Below are 13149 nucleotides of genomic sequence, written 5' to 3'. Positions count from 1 at the left end.
AAAGTAAGCATTATTGACACTGGAAGGCTGCTGTGTCTGATCCCATGTAGGCCTACCATCTCCTGCTGTTGTGCCCTTGATCAAGGCTCTTAACCCCAACAAAGTAGAACTGCACTGTTAGTTACATGTCATGTGGTCAACCCTCCATCTGGAGAGCTCCTGGGTGTGAAGGCTTGGCTATTGATCCAGCCCTGAAACACCCAAATCTGCCTGACAAGGTCCTGTTGAGCAGCTGATGTTTAGGCTACAAGGTGGTTAGACCAGGGCTTGAACAAAAGCCTGCAGTAGTTATCCTGGAGGATGGTTGCCAGCCTTGATATAAAATATTTCAACATTACAACCACATACTTTTGTCTTTATTCAATTATTCCCCCATTCAATGAATCAGGGATCTAACTAGACATGTTAATATATAATGCTCAAATATTAATGTTTCAGGGGAGATCTATGTACAGAAAGTTATTTTTCAATCAGGCCATTCTTAGAATATATTTAGACGTTGTTGCAATTACATGGTTACTATTTAATAGATGGGAATCCCAGTTTTCCAACAGTACAGATTTATTTAGGGCCGGTGGAAAGGTGACAACGACATGAATGCTTAGTTAGCTATAGTTAACTAGCAATATAACTGCTACAAGTGATGCTTTGAATTGGCCATCTAGTTAATCTGTTGTCTGTCATTTCTTTATACCTGCTGCTGGCATGTAGCGCGCTCTCTCCTCGAGGAACGGTCCACTCGCACAGGCACACAAGCAGCACACACATACACGCACAGATGAGTCATTCTGATAATGGCTAATATGTCGATTTTTAAGTGATTGATTATATTTAAAAGTGTGCCTTCGTGAATTACATTCACAAAAATGATTTCACTAATTGCCATGACCTTACAAACCCTCATTTAACAACTTGGAACAGCGCATCATGTGCATTCAGGTTGGTGCATTTTCAATCCGCACAGTCTCAAACAGCCTACTGGCGGCAAATAAATTTGAACAAAGCGGAATCAGGAAATGAATGGCCACTCTCCATTGCTATTCAATGCAGATACCGCCTATATTCCGCGTTGATCAACGTTTTTGGCCTTGGTGTGTGAATCTGGATCGGCGATAGGCTACTTTGTTTTGTAGAGGAGCTGGAACGCAATTTCCCAAAAATTAGTGCGGCCCAAATCAAGCACGGAATGTAACACCATAGAGTGGTCAATACACTGGCGGACAGAATATGAAATGGACTCAGACCTCACATCAGCAAGGGCCCTCAAGTTCTGGGCATGAAAAAAACATTCCATGATAAAAAAATATTGAAAAAATCGGAATTTTCTTATATCGCTCAGATATAGAACAGACACTTCAAAACATGCTTCCCTTTTATTAAATGTTTGACTATCTTTATAAATGTTTGGAATATCTGTTTTTACATGTATACATCTGTTATTCAATGCATGTGTATGGGCTAATAGTAGTAAGGCCAAATTCAATATTTCATGTACTGATCAAAAATATAAACTCAACGTGCAACAATTGCATTGATTTTGCTGAGTTACAGTTCATAGGAGGAAATTAAAATGAATTCATTAGGCCCTAATCTATGGTTTTCACATGACTGGGAATACAGATATGCATTTGTTGGTCACAGATACCTTTAAAAAAAATGGGCCTTGCAATGGGCTTCAGGATCTCGTGACACGATTTTTGTGCATTCAAATTGCCATTGATAAAATGCAATTGTGTTCGTTGTCCATAATTTATGCCTGCATAATCCCACTGCCATCATTGACACTTGCAAACCGCTCACACACACAACGCCATACACATGGTCTGCATTTGTGAGGCCGGTTGGATGTTGGAGGCGGCTTATGGTAGAGAAATTAAAATGATCTGGCAACAGCTCTGGTGGACATTTCTGCAACCAGCATGCCAATAGCATGCTCCCTCAAAACTAGAGACATTCATGGCATTGTGTAACAAAACTACACATTTTAGAGTGGCCTTTTATTGTCACCAGCACAAGGTTTACCTGTGTAATAATCATGCTGTTTAGTCAGCTTCTTGATATGCCACACCTGTCAGGTGGATGGATTATCTTGGTAAAGGAGAAATACTCATGAAGAGGGATGTAATAAATCTGTGCACAAAATGTTAGATAAATATTTTTTTTGTTCATATGGAACATTTCTGGGATCTTTTATTTCAGCACATGAAACATGGGACCAACACTTTACAAAAAAAATATACCTACAGGCGTCCTAAAATACTAAATTAAATAGGTAAATGATCCTTGGTATGACTATCTTAAAACAATTCCACGTTAGCTTAATATAAACCTAACCCTGGGCCCATAGACTATTTAGTAAAAAGACAGGTGCTGCTGATAATACTGCCATCGTCAACGAGGCAGAGGACAGGTATGCGTAGCTCATGTATCTGATGCTATGAAGCAATAAAGATTATTGCATATCATATTCTTTTTGGCCAGACAGCATCAAATACATGGGCTACATATAGTAAGACAGAGGGCTGCTGTTTCGCTTGGATGCTTTCTCCGTTGAGATAGTTTCATTCACTTGCGAATTGAAGAAAATTTGGCAGGTGCAGAGTGCACTGTTCAGATGCTGGAATTATTTTGAATGAATGTGCGAAGGTAACCTACTTTATTAAGTGATTTGTTTGACAATCAGATTAAAACATAATGACTGGTTGTGTTCATGGCACATTAAAAGGTAATACATTTTTACAGTTAAATTACATGTCTTTACGATAAATCCATAAAAAGCCCTGGGTCAATTTAAATACTCATAGACTGAGATAGATGGTTATAATAGTGTTATTTGAACAGAGGAGGTGTTTAAAAGGTCCTGTGAGGAGAGGGATAGAACACAAAGATCTTTTCATAGACAAACAGGAAAATTCAATCCATTTGCAGGCAGTCAGAGTTCATTGAGAAAGCTGATCATCTCTAGATCTGTAATCGTGTCTAGTTCACCACTTGAGGAGCATGCTTGCGTGTTTGTGTGTGTGTGTGTGTGTGTGTGTGTGTGTGTGTGTGTGTGTGTGTGTGTGTGTGTGTGTGTGTGTGTGTGTGTGTGTGTGTGTGTGTGTGTGTGTGTGTGTGTGTGTGTGTGTGTGTGTGTGTGTGTGTGTGTGTGTGTGTGTGTGTGTGTGTGTATGTGTGTGACCTTTTGTTTCAGACATATGTTGTCTCTGCTAATTTTCTGTAAACAGCAGCATCAAGGGAGGATTTGGGATAATCTAGATAAATAGTAAAGAAATCAGATCAGTAGTTAAGAGAGATTTGAGGGTACTCAACTGTATGGACTCAATATACAGTAGCAACCAGTGTTTTGATAAACCATGTATGCTCAGGCAATATGACCAAGTGACCTTAATCTGACCTTAATCTCTCTCTCTCTCTCTCTCTCTCTCTCTCTCTCTCTCTCTCTCTCTCTCTCTCTCTCTCTCTCTCTCTCTCTCTCTCTCTCTCTCTCTCTCTCTCTCTCTCTCTCTCTCTCTCTCTCTCTCTCTCTCTCTCTCTCTCTCTCTCTCTCTCTTCTCATCTCTGTCTGTCTCTTCCTCCAGTAGTATCAGATTACATCGGCGTTGAACCCAGTGACTTCACCGTCTGTTCCGTCAGCTGTTTCCTCTGTCTGTATGTCCCTCCCCCACCCCACCCGCCCCTAATTTGGTTAGGGGAGGACAGACATTGATTAGGATGAGGCGGGCAGTGTCACTGTACGGTCCTGCTTTTTAAATGGACATTATTAAAATCAACGCTAGCAGTGGGAAACGGCTCTGCCATCATGATAATGATGAGCCGTACTGTGTGTCTGAGGAAGGAATGACCTTGGTATGGTTCTGTGGCTCTATAATGACCATGGACCTAGGGTCGTCATGACAACTTTAGACACCCTGATACAGAGAATATGGATTTGATTGGTCTGACTGGACCATTATGTCCTCCATTGTAAGCCTACATGAGCTATCAACCAGAAAGACTGTCAAACAGTTTCACCCATAGACCTATGAGAGACCGGGTGGGGTTGGGGTACTTCTATCTGATGATGTCAAGACTTATTGTACATGGGAAATGGACCACTAACACAAAGCAGTCACGCCCTACAAAATAAAAACATTCTCTCAAAGAGAACAAAGCAATGTCAACATTTTGTCTCTCCAATTTGGAAAAGCCCAAAGAACTGACAGACCTCTCAAATGGTATTTTATTCTCTTTCCATCATTGTAAATTATGCACGCCCCACTCTTCTCAATGCTCTTCTGCATCCCCTCTCACACACCAATGGAAAACTCTGTCAGCGTCTACACAGCCCACTGGAATAAATCAAATCGATATATCGATCCAGTATCTGAAGGAAAACATGTCATTTGGCTCTTGCGCATAGCAGGCTACATGAATAGATGTGATTGTCTTGAACGCAAGTTTCTCAAATATGCGAGGCAAAAGGGAAAGTCACCATTTCACAGTTTGACAGACCTTGACAGTGAAGTGAAGAATATGTCGATTTCAGACAATAATGCGAGAGCAGCTTTAATGAGATCTGGAGACGTAGACACGCCAGAAACCCGGTTAAACCGATAATCCTAGACAATTCCACACACTGGCTCACACAGACGTACACACGCACACATTTACCACGAGTTGTAGAGTTACAATACTTTAACAAATGGTAGCTATCACACACCCAATTCACTCTGCATATTGTATGAAATAACATTGCAAATAGGCCTAAATAGTCTCAAAAATAAAAAGGTTTATTAGGGTGAATGGGACAGGATAATTATCCATTCTTTGTAGTAGTTTTCAGTTGTGTTGAATCATTTGAAACAAGCCTTTACTATATTATAGACAGACATTCAATAAACTGCTTTGATCATTTATCCAAACCATTGTAGTTGTAATTCTGAGCATGTAAAGTCTTATTATAAGGGTTAAAAAGGAAGCCACTACCACTTTCTGATAAAACAAAAGCTCAAAGCATAGTGGTCTCATCTCGCGCTATATCATAATCTAATGTATGAAATTCAACCTGATCATTTAAATGTTCTTTATATGAAACTGCAACAGTTAGACTACAACAGCAGTTCATAATTAGGATGATGAATGGATAGGTTTTTATCCTGGCACCAATCTGGTTACCGCACTGGCCGGATTGGATATGCACGATTTCCCTCAGGTAAAAATGTCGAGACACAAAGAGACAGCGAACCATGAAGACCCAACCGAACGAGTGTGGTCAACGGTTTTGATAATCTGGACACCAGAAAGCTGCCAGCAGCACAAACAAGGATGTCACTTTCATATGGTAATGAGGAAACAAAATAAAAGGCCGCATTTCAAAACATTGTAATGTGGATAACTCATTCAAAAGATATTACATTTTAATCACTGGACACTTCTATTGTGACAACAAGAAAATGCAATGAGTAATTCGATAATTTTTTTTTTTTTAAATATGAATATTATTTGTTGTTGTTTAATTCCAATAATGAAAGAATACTATGTTGACATTGGTATGTTGAGAATAATGGGTTGTAGATAGATAACTGTTCTACCTGTCTCAGCTAAAGTGGAGTGGAAAATACTCAGTAGTGTCTCTACTAACAAGATGTGTAGTTTTGGATGGGATTGTGTTGTACATACCCAGCAACACAGCTTTAAATAGTCTGGTACTATCCATGGTTCTGAAAACAATTCACAAAAAAGAAACACAAAGGTCAACTTTTTTTTGAACAAAAAGAAATCTAATTTATTTACAAGTTAAATGTAATGAATATTAACCAGGCTGTTAAGACAGTATAATTAATCACACATTCTGAACAGCAATGGAGAAATGTATTTACAAGTTGTAGGCCGATGTGTGATTCTTATCTATTCAGGTTAGCAGTATACAGCAAAGGCATAGGACGATTACCTAGTTTTAAAAAATGATAACAATGACAAGATTATTCACAAGCTATTTGGTCATGATTATGGATCAAGGTCAGCAAAGGGTCTTTTGTAGAGTTTAAAATGTACTACAAGAAACAACAAGGCTACATGGCTAATAGAACACAATATAATCAAGCTTTCAGAACAACAATGGAGAACATTCTTTACAAGTTATAGGCCTCTATGGGTTGCTTTTTCAATCAAGGTTAGCAGAACACATTAAAGGTCCATTAACTAAGTTTTCTAAACCAATAACAGAGACAAGATTGAAATATAATACATAATACAGAGAGGAGTTTATTATCTATCAAGGTCAGTAGTCATTTTCTGTAGAGTTTAAAATGCAGTACGCAGATAACTCAATTAAAACATACCATCGCATGCCATTGTGACAGAGTGTACCCACACTGCCCTCTAATAAGACTGCTTTAGAGAATATGTCATGTTTTGTCATATATACTGTCATGTTTTGTCTTATATTGTCTTGTCATTATGCTTTCCCTTCTGTTCGTTTCCCCCTGCTGGTCTTATTAGGTTCGTTCCCTTTTTCTCTCTCCCTCCCTCTCTCTCCTCTCTCTATCGTTCCGTTCCTGCTCCCAGCTGTTCCTCATTCTCCTACTCAATCATTTAGTCTTTTCACACCTGTTCCCTATCTTGTCCTCTGATTAGAGTCCCTATTTCTCCCCTTGTTTTCCGTTTCTGTCCTGTCGGATCCTTGTATGATGTTCGCCGTGCTGTGTCTTTGTCTCGCCCTGTCGTGTCTTGTTTCCCTCAGATGCTGCGTGTGAGCAGGTGTCTGAGTCTGCTACGGTCGGTGCCTTCCCGAGGCAACCTACAGTTAATGGTCGAGTCTCCAGTCTGTCCTCGTCACTACGAGTGGAATTAAGTTTTTTATGTTTTGTTTTCTGCTCTGATTGTCCAGGAGTATTGCTTATATCCTTTAATGGAATAAAGACTCTGTTTTCGCCAAGTCGCTTTTGGGTCCTCATTCACCAGCATAACAGAAGGATCCGACCAAGAATGGACCCAGCGACTATGGATTCTCTCTATTCTACTCTCGAGTTCCAGGGAGCGATGCTCGGCAGACACGAGCAGGAATTGTCTGCTGCTCGGCTTGCCGTTGAGACCCTGGCCGCTCAGGTCTCCGACCTCTCAGGACAGTATCAGAGTCTTCGTCTCGTGCCACCAGCTACTTCCGGGTCTTCCGAGCCTCCGGAACCTAGGGTTAATAACCCACCATGTTATTCTGGGCAGCCCACTGAGTGCCGCTCCTTTCTCACCCAGTGTGATATAGTGTTCTCTCTCCAACCCAACACATACTCAAGAGAGAGAGCTCGGATTGCCTACGTCATATCACTCCTTACTGGTCGGGCTCGGCAGTGGGGCACAGCTATCTGGGAGGCAAGCGCTGAGTGTACTAACGATTATCTGAACTTTAAAGAGGAGATGATAAGGGTTTTTGATCGTTCAGTTTTTGGGAAAGAAGCTTCCTGGTCCCTGTCTTCCCTATGTCAAGGTAATCGATCCATAACGGATTACTCTATAGAGTTTCGCACTCTTGCTGCCTCCAGTAACTGGAACGAGCAGGCGTTGCTCGCTCGTTTTCTGGAGGGACTCCACGCTAAGGTTAAGGATGAGATTCTCTCTCGGGAGGTTCCATCCAGCGTGGATTCTTTGATTGAACTCGCTATTTGCATTGAACGACGGGTAGATCTTCGTCACCGAGCTCATAGAAGAGAGCTCGCGTTAACTGTGTCTCCCCTCTCTCCGACACTACCATCTTTCCCCACTGACTCTGGTGTTGAGCCCATGCAGCTGGGGGGTATTCGCATTTCGACTAAGGAGAGGGAATGGAGAATCACCAACCGCCTCTGTCTCTATTGCGGTTCCGCTGGTCATTTTGTCATTTCATGTCCAGTTAAAGGCCAGAGCTCATCAGTAAGCGGAGGGCGACTGATAAGCGCTACTAGACGGTCCTCTCCGTCAAGTACCTGTACTACCTTACCGGTCCATCTACGCTGGACCGGATCGGCAGCTTCCTGCAGTGCATTAATAGACTCTGGGGCGGAGGGCTGTTTTATGGACGAAGCCTGGGCTCGGGAACATGACATTCCTCTCAGACAGTTAGGGAGCCCACGGTCATGTTCGCCTTGGATGGTAGTCCTCTCCCCAGTATATTATGTGAAACACTACCTTTAACCCTCACTGTATCTGGTAACCATAGTGAGACCATTTCTTTTTGATTTTTTGTTCACCTTTTACACCTGTTGTTTTGGGTCATCCCTGGCTAGTGTGTCATAATCCTTCTTTTGATTGGTCTAGTAATTCTATCCTTTCCTGGAACGTTTATTGTCATGTGAAGTGTTTAATGTCTGATATTCCTCCTGTTTCTTCTGCTCCCTCTTCACAGGAGGAACCTGGTGATTTGACAGGAGTGCCGGAGGAATATCATGGTCTGCGCACGGTCTTCAGTCGGTCCAGAACCAACTCCCTTCCTCCTCACCGGTCGTATGATTGTTGTTCTGATCTCCTCAAGAAGCGTTTTGCATCCGCTCCTATCCTTGTTGCACCTGACGTCACTAAACAGTTTATTGTCGAGGTTGACGCGTCGGGGGTGGGCGTGGGAGCCATTCTGTCCCAGCGCTCCGAGACTGACGATGGGGTCCACCCTTGCGCGTATTTTTCTCATCGCCTGTCACCGTCGGAACGTAACTATGATGTGGCTAACCGTGAACTGCTCGCCATCCGTTTAGCCCTAGGCAAATGGCGACAGTGGTTGGAGGGGGCGACCGTTCCTTTTGTCGTTTGGACTGACCAAAGGAACCTTGAGTACATCCGTTCTGCCAAACGACTGAATTCGCGTCATGCTCGTTGGGCGTTGTTTTTCGCTCGTTTCGAGTTCGTTATTTCTTATTGCCCGGGTACTAAGAACACCAAGCCTCATGCTTTATCCCGTCTCTTTAGTTCTTCTGTGGCTTCTACCGATCCCGAGGGGATCCTTCCTGTTGGGCGTGTTGTCGGGTTGACTGTCTGGGGAATTGAGAGACAGGTTAAGCAAGCACTCACTCACACTCCGTCGCCGCACGCTTGTCCTAGTAACCTTCTTTTCGTTCCTGTTTCTACTCGTCTGGCTGTTTTTCAGTGGGCGCACTCTGCCAAGTTAGCTGGCCACCCCGGGCGTTCGGGGTACGCTTGCTTCTATTCGCCAGCGGTTTTGGTGGCCTACTCTGGAGCGTGACACGCGCCGTTTCGTGGCTGCTTGTTCGGACTGCGCGCAGAATAAGTCTGGTAACTTTTTTTCTGCTTCTGCTCCTGGTCTTGCTGGGTCTCAGTCTGTTCCCTGCCACCGCTTCTCTCCTGGTCTTGTTCCTGCCCTTGCTGTGTCTCAGTCTGTCCCTAGTTGTTACTCTCCTGGCCTGTTTGGTCCTGTTTGCTCTAAAGCTTTCAGTTCTCTACCCGTGTCTAATGTTTTTTTTAGAGTAGTACCCTAGTTTCCCTTTTTATCGTTTTCCGCTACGGTACTGAGGAGAGGAGTTGGGTTCTTTCTCGGGACGTGCTGGACCGTTTGATCTATGATTTCCTCCGTTGCCGCCAGTGTTCCTCCTCGAGTGCGCCAGGAGGCGCTCGGTGAGTGGGGGGGTACTGTCATGTTTTGTCATATATACTGTCATGTTTTGTCTTATATTGTCTTGTCATTATGCTTTCCCTTCTGTTCGTTTCCCCCTGCTGGTCTTATTAGGTTCGTTCCCTTTTTCTCTCTCCCTCCCTCTCTCTCCTCTCTCTATCGTTCCGTTCCTGCTCCCAGCTGTTCCTCATTCTCCTACTCAATCATTTAGTCTTTTCACACCTGTTCCCTATCTTGTCCTCTGATTAGAGTCCCTATTTCTCCCCTTGTTTTCCGTTTCTGTCCTGTCGGATCCTTGTATGATGTTCGCCGTGCTGTGTCTTTGTCTCGCCCTGTCGTGTCTTGTTTCCCTCAGATGCTGCGTGTGAGCAGGTATCTGAGTCTGCTACGGTCGGTGCCTTCCCGAGGCAACCTACAGTTAATGGTCGAGTCTCCAGTCTGTCCTCGTCACTACGAGTGGAATTAAGTTTTTTATGTTTTGTTTTCTGCTCTGATTGTCCAGGAGTATTGCTTATATCCTTTAATGGAATAAAGACTCTGTTTTCGCCAAGTCGCTTTTGGGTCCTCATTCACCAGCATAACAGAATAAGTACACATAAACACCATTACCGTCTGACTGTTTTCTAAAATAGGGACACCGATGAGGAAATTCATAGTTTAGTGTCACATCCACCGCAAATCCATACATTGCCAGATACTGTAATTCCAGGTATTTCTGAAGTGGAAGTAGTTTATCCTTTCATTATCTTTCATATTGGCTTAAGGAATCCATCATTGTAATGGAATGTAATGCACTTACTGCTGCCAACTACAGTATATGTTGCATATCTATGGCTATAACTGTCCAATGTGACTTTAAGTTCACAGGCACTATCAGAAAGTGCTCAAAAGCCACCAATTGTGCACCATTTCAGGCACATTTGGTGTAATCTCTTTGCTGTCACAAAACAGACTCTGTAATTCCTGACTTGCAAAAGATGCGAGGGACATTAACACAAATTGATCCTTCAGATGTGACTTCTGTCATGTTTTGTCTTATATCATCTTGTCATTTTGCTTTTCCTTCTGTTCGTTTCCCCCTGCTGGTCTTATTAGGTTCGTTCCCTTTTTCTATCCCTCTCTCTCCCCCTCCCTCTCTCTCCTCTCTCTATCGTTCCGTTCCTGCTCCCAGCTGTTCCTATTCCCCTAATCATCATTTAGTCTTCCCACACCTGTTCCCGATCCTTTCCCCTGATTAGAGTCCCTATTTATTCCTTTGTGTTCCGTTCCTGTCCCGTCGGTTCCTTGTTTTGTATTCACCATGCTGTGATTGTGTTTCGCCCTGTCCTGTCGTGTTTTTTGCCTTCATCAGATGCTGCGTGTGAGCAGGTGTCTCTGTCTACTACGGCCTGCGCCTACCCGAAGCGACCTGCAGTCTGTGGCCGCTTCTCTTGTTATTCCCCTCTACAGACTAGAGGATTTCTGTTACTCCCTGTTTGGATTTGAATAAACTCTGTTTCTGTTAAGTCGCTTTTGGGTCCTCTATCACCTGCATGACAGAAGGAACCGACCAAGTAATGGACCCAGCGACTTCAGACGCTCGTTACACTGCCGTCGAGATCCAAGGAGCCATGCTCGGCAGACACGAGCAGGAATTGTCTGCTGCTCGCCATGCCGTGGAGAACCTGGCCGCTCAGGTTTCCGACCTCTCTGGACAGTTCCAGAGTCTACGTCTCGTGCCACCTGTTACTTCCTGGCCTGCCGAGCCTCCAGAACCTAGGGTTAATAACCCACCTTGCTACTCCGGGCAGCCCACTGAGTGCCGCTCCTTTCTCACGCAGTGTGAGATTGTGTTCTCTCTCCAACCCAACACATACTCTAGAGAGAGAGCTCGGGTTGCTTACGTCATTTCACTCCTTACTGGCCGGGCTCGAGAATGGGGCACAGCTATCTGGGAGGCAAGGGCTGATTGCTCTAACAAGTTCCAGAACTTTAAAGAGGAGATGATTCGGGTTTTTGACCGTTCAGTTTTTGGTAGGGAGGCTTCTAGGGCCCTGGCTTCCTTATGCCAAGGTGAACGGTCCATAACGGATTATTCTATTGAGTTTCGCACTCTTGCTGCCTCTAGTGAGTGGAACGAGCCGGCGCTGCTCGCTCGTTTTCTGGAGGGACTCCACGCAGTGGTTAAGGATGAGATTCTCTCCCGGGAGGTTCCTTCAGATGTGGACTCTTTGATTGCTCTCGCCATCCGCATAGAACGACGGGTAGATCTTCGTCACCGGGCTCGTGGAAGAGAGCTCGCATCAACGGTGTTTCCCTGCTCCGCATCGCAACCATCTCCCTCCTCTGGCTTTGAGACTGAGCCCATGCAGCTGGGAGGGATTCGCATCTCGACTAAGGAGAGGGAACGGAGGATCACCAACCGCCTGTGCCTCTATTGCGGAGTTGCTGGACATTTTGTTAATTCATGTCCAGTAAGAGGCCAGAGCCCATCAGTAAGCGGAGGGCTACTGGTGAGCGCTACTACTCTGGTCTCTTCATCTAGATCTTGTACTACTATGTCGGTCCATCTACGCTGGACCGGTTCGGGTGCTACATGCAGTGCCTTGATTGACTCTGGGGCTGAGGGTTGTTTCATGGACGAAGCATGGGTTCGGAAACATAACATTCCTTTCAGACCGTTAGACAAGCCTACGCCCATGTTTGCCTTAGATGGTAGTCATCTTCCCAGTATCAGATTTGAGACACTACCTTTAACCCTCACAGTATCTGGTAACCACAGTGAGACTATTTCTTTTTTGATTTTCCGTTCACCGTTTACACCTGTTGTTTTGGGTCATCCCTGGCTAGTATGTCATAATCCTTCTATTAATTGGTCTAGTAATTCTATCCTATCCTGGAACGTTTCTTGTCATGTGAAGTGTTTAATGTCTGCCATCCCTCCCGTTTCTTCTGTCCCTACTTCCCAGGAGGAACCTGGCGATTTGACAGGAGTGCCGGAGGAATATCATGATCTGCGCACGGTCTTCAGTCGGTCCCGAGCCAACTCCCTTCCTCCTCACCGGTCGTATGATTGTAGTATTGATCTCCTTCCGGGGACCACTCCTCCTCGAGGTAGACTATACTCTCTGTCGGCTCCCGAACGTAAGGCTCTCGAGGATTATTTGTCTGTGTCTCTTGACGCCGGTACCATAGTGCCTTCTTCTTCTCCGGCCGGGGCGGGGTTCTTTTTGTTAAGAAGAAGGACGGTACTCTGCGCCCCTGCGTGGATTATCGAGGGCTGAATGACATAACGGTTAAGAATCGTTATCCGCTTCCCCTTATGTCATCAGCCTTCGAGATTCTGCAGGGAGCCAGGTGCTTTACTAAGTTGGACCTTCGTAACGCTTACCATCTCGTGCGCATCAGAGAGGGGGACGAGTGGAAAACGGCGTTTAACACTCCGTTAGGGCATTTTGAGTACCGGGTTCTGCCGTTCGGTCTCGCCAATGCGCCAGCTGTTTTTCAGGCATTAGTTAATGATGTTCTGAGAGACATGCTGAACATTTTTGTTTTTGTCTATCTTGACGATATCCTGATTTTTTCTCCGTCACTCG

Source organism: Oncorhynchus gorbuscha, linkage group LG19 (genome assembly GCF_021184085.1).
Source record: "Oncorhynchus gorbuscha isolate QuinsamMale2020 ecotype Even-year linkage group LG19, OgorEven_v1.0, whole genome shotgun sequence".
NCBI classification, from domain to species: domain Eukaryota; kingdom Metazoa; phylum Chordata; class Actinopteri; order Salmoniformes; family Salmonidae; genus Oncorhynchus; species Oncorhynchus gorbuscha.
This window is presented reverse-complemented; position numbering follows the sequence as displayed.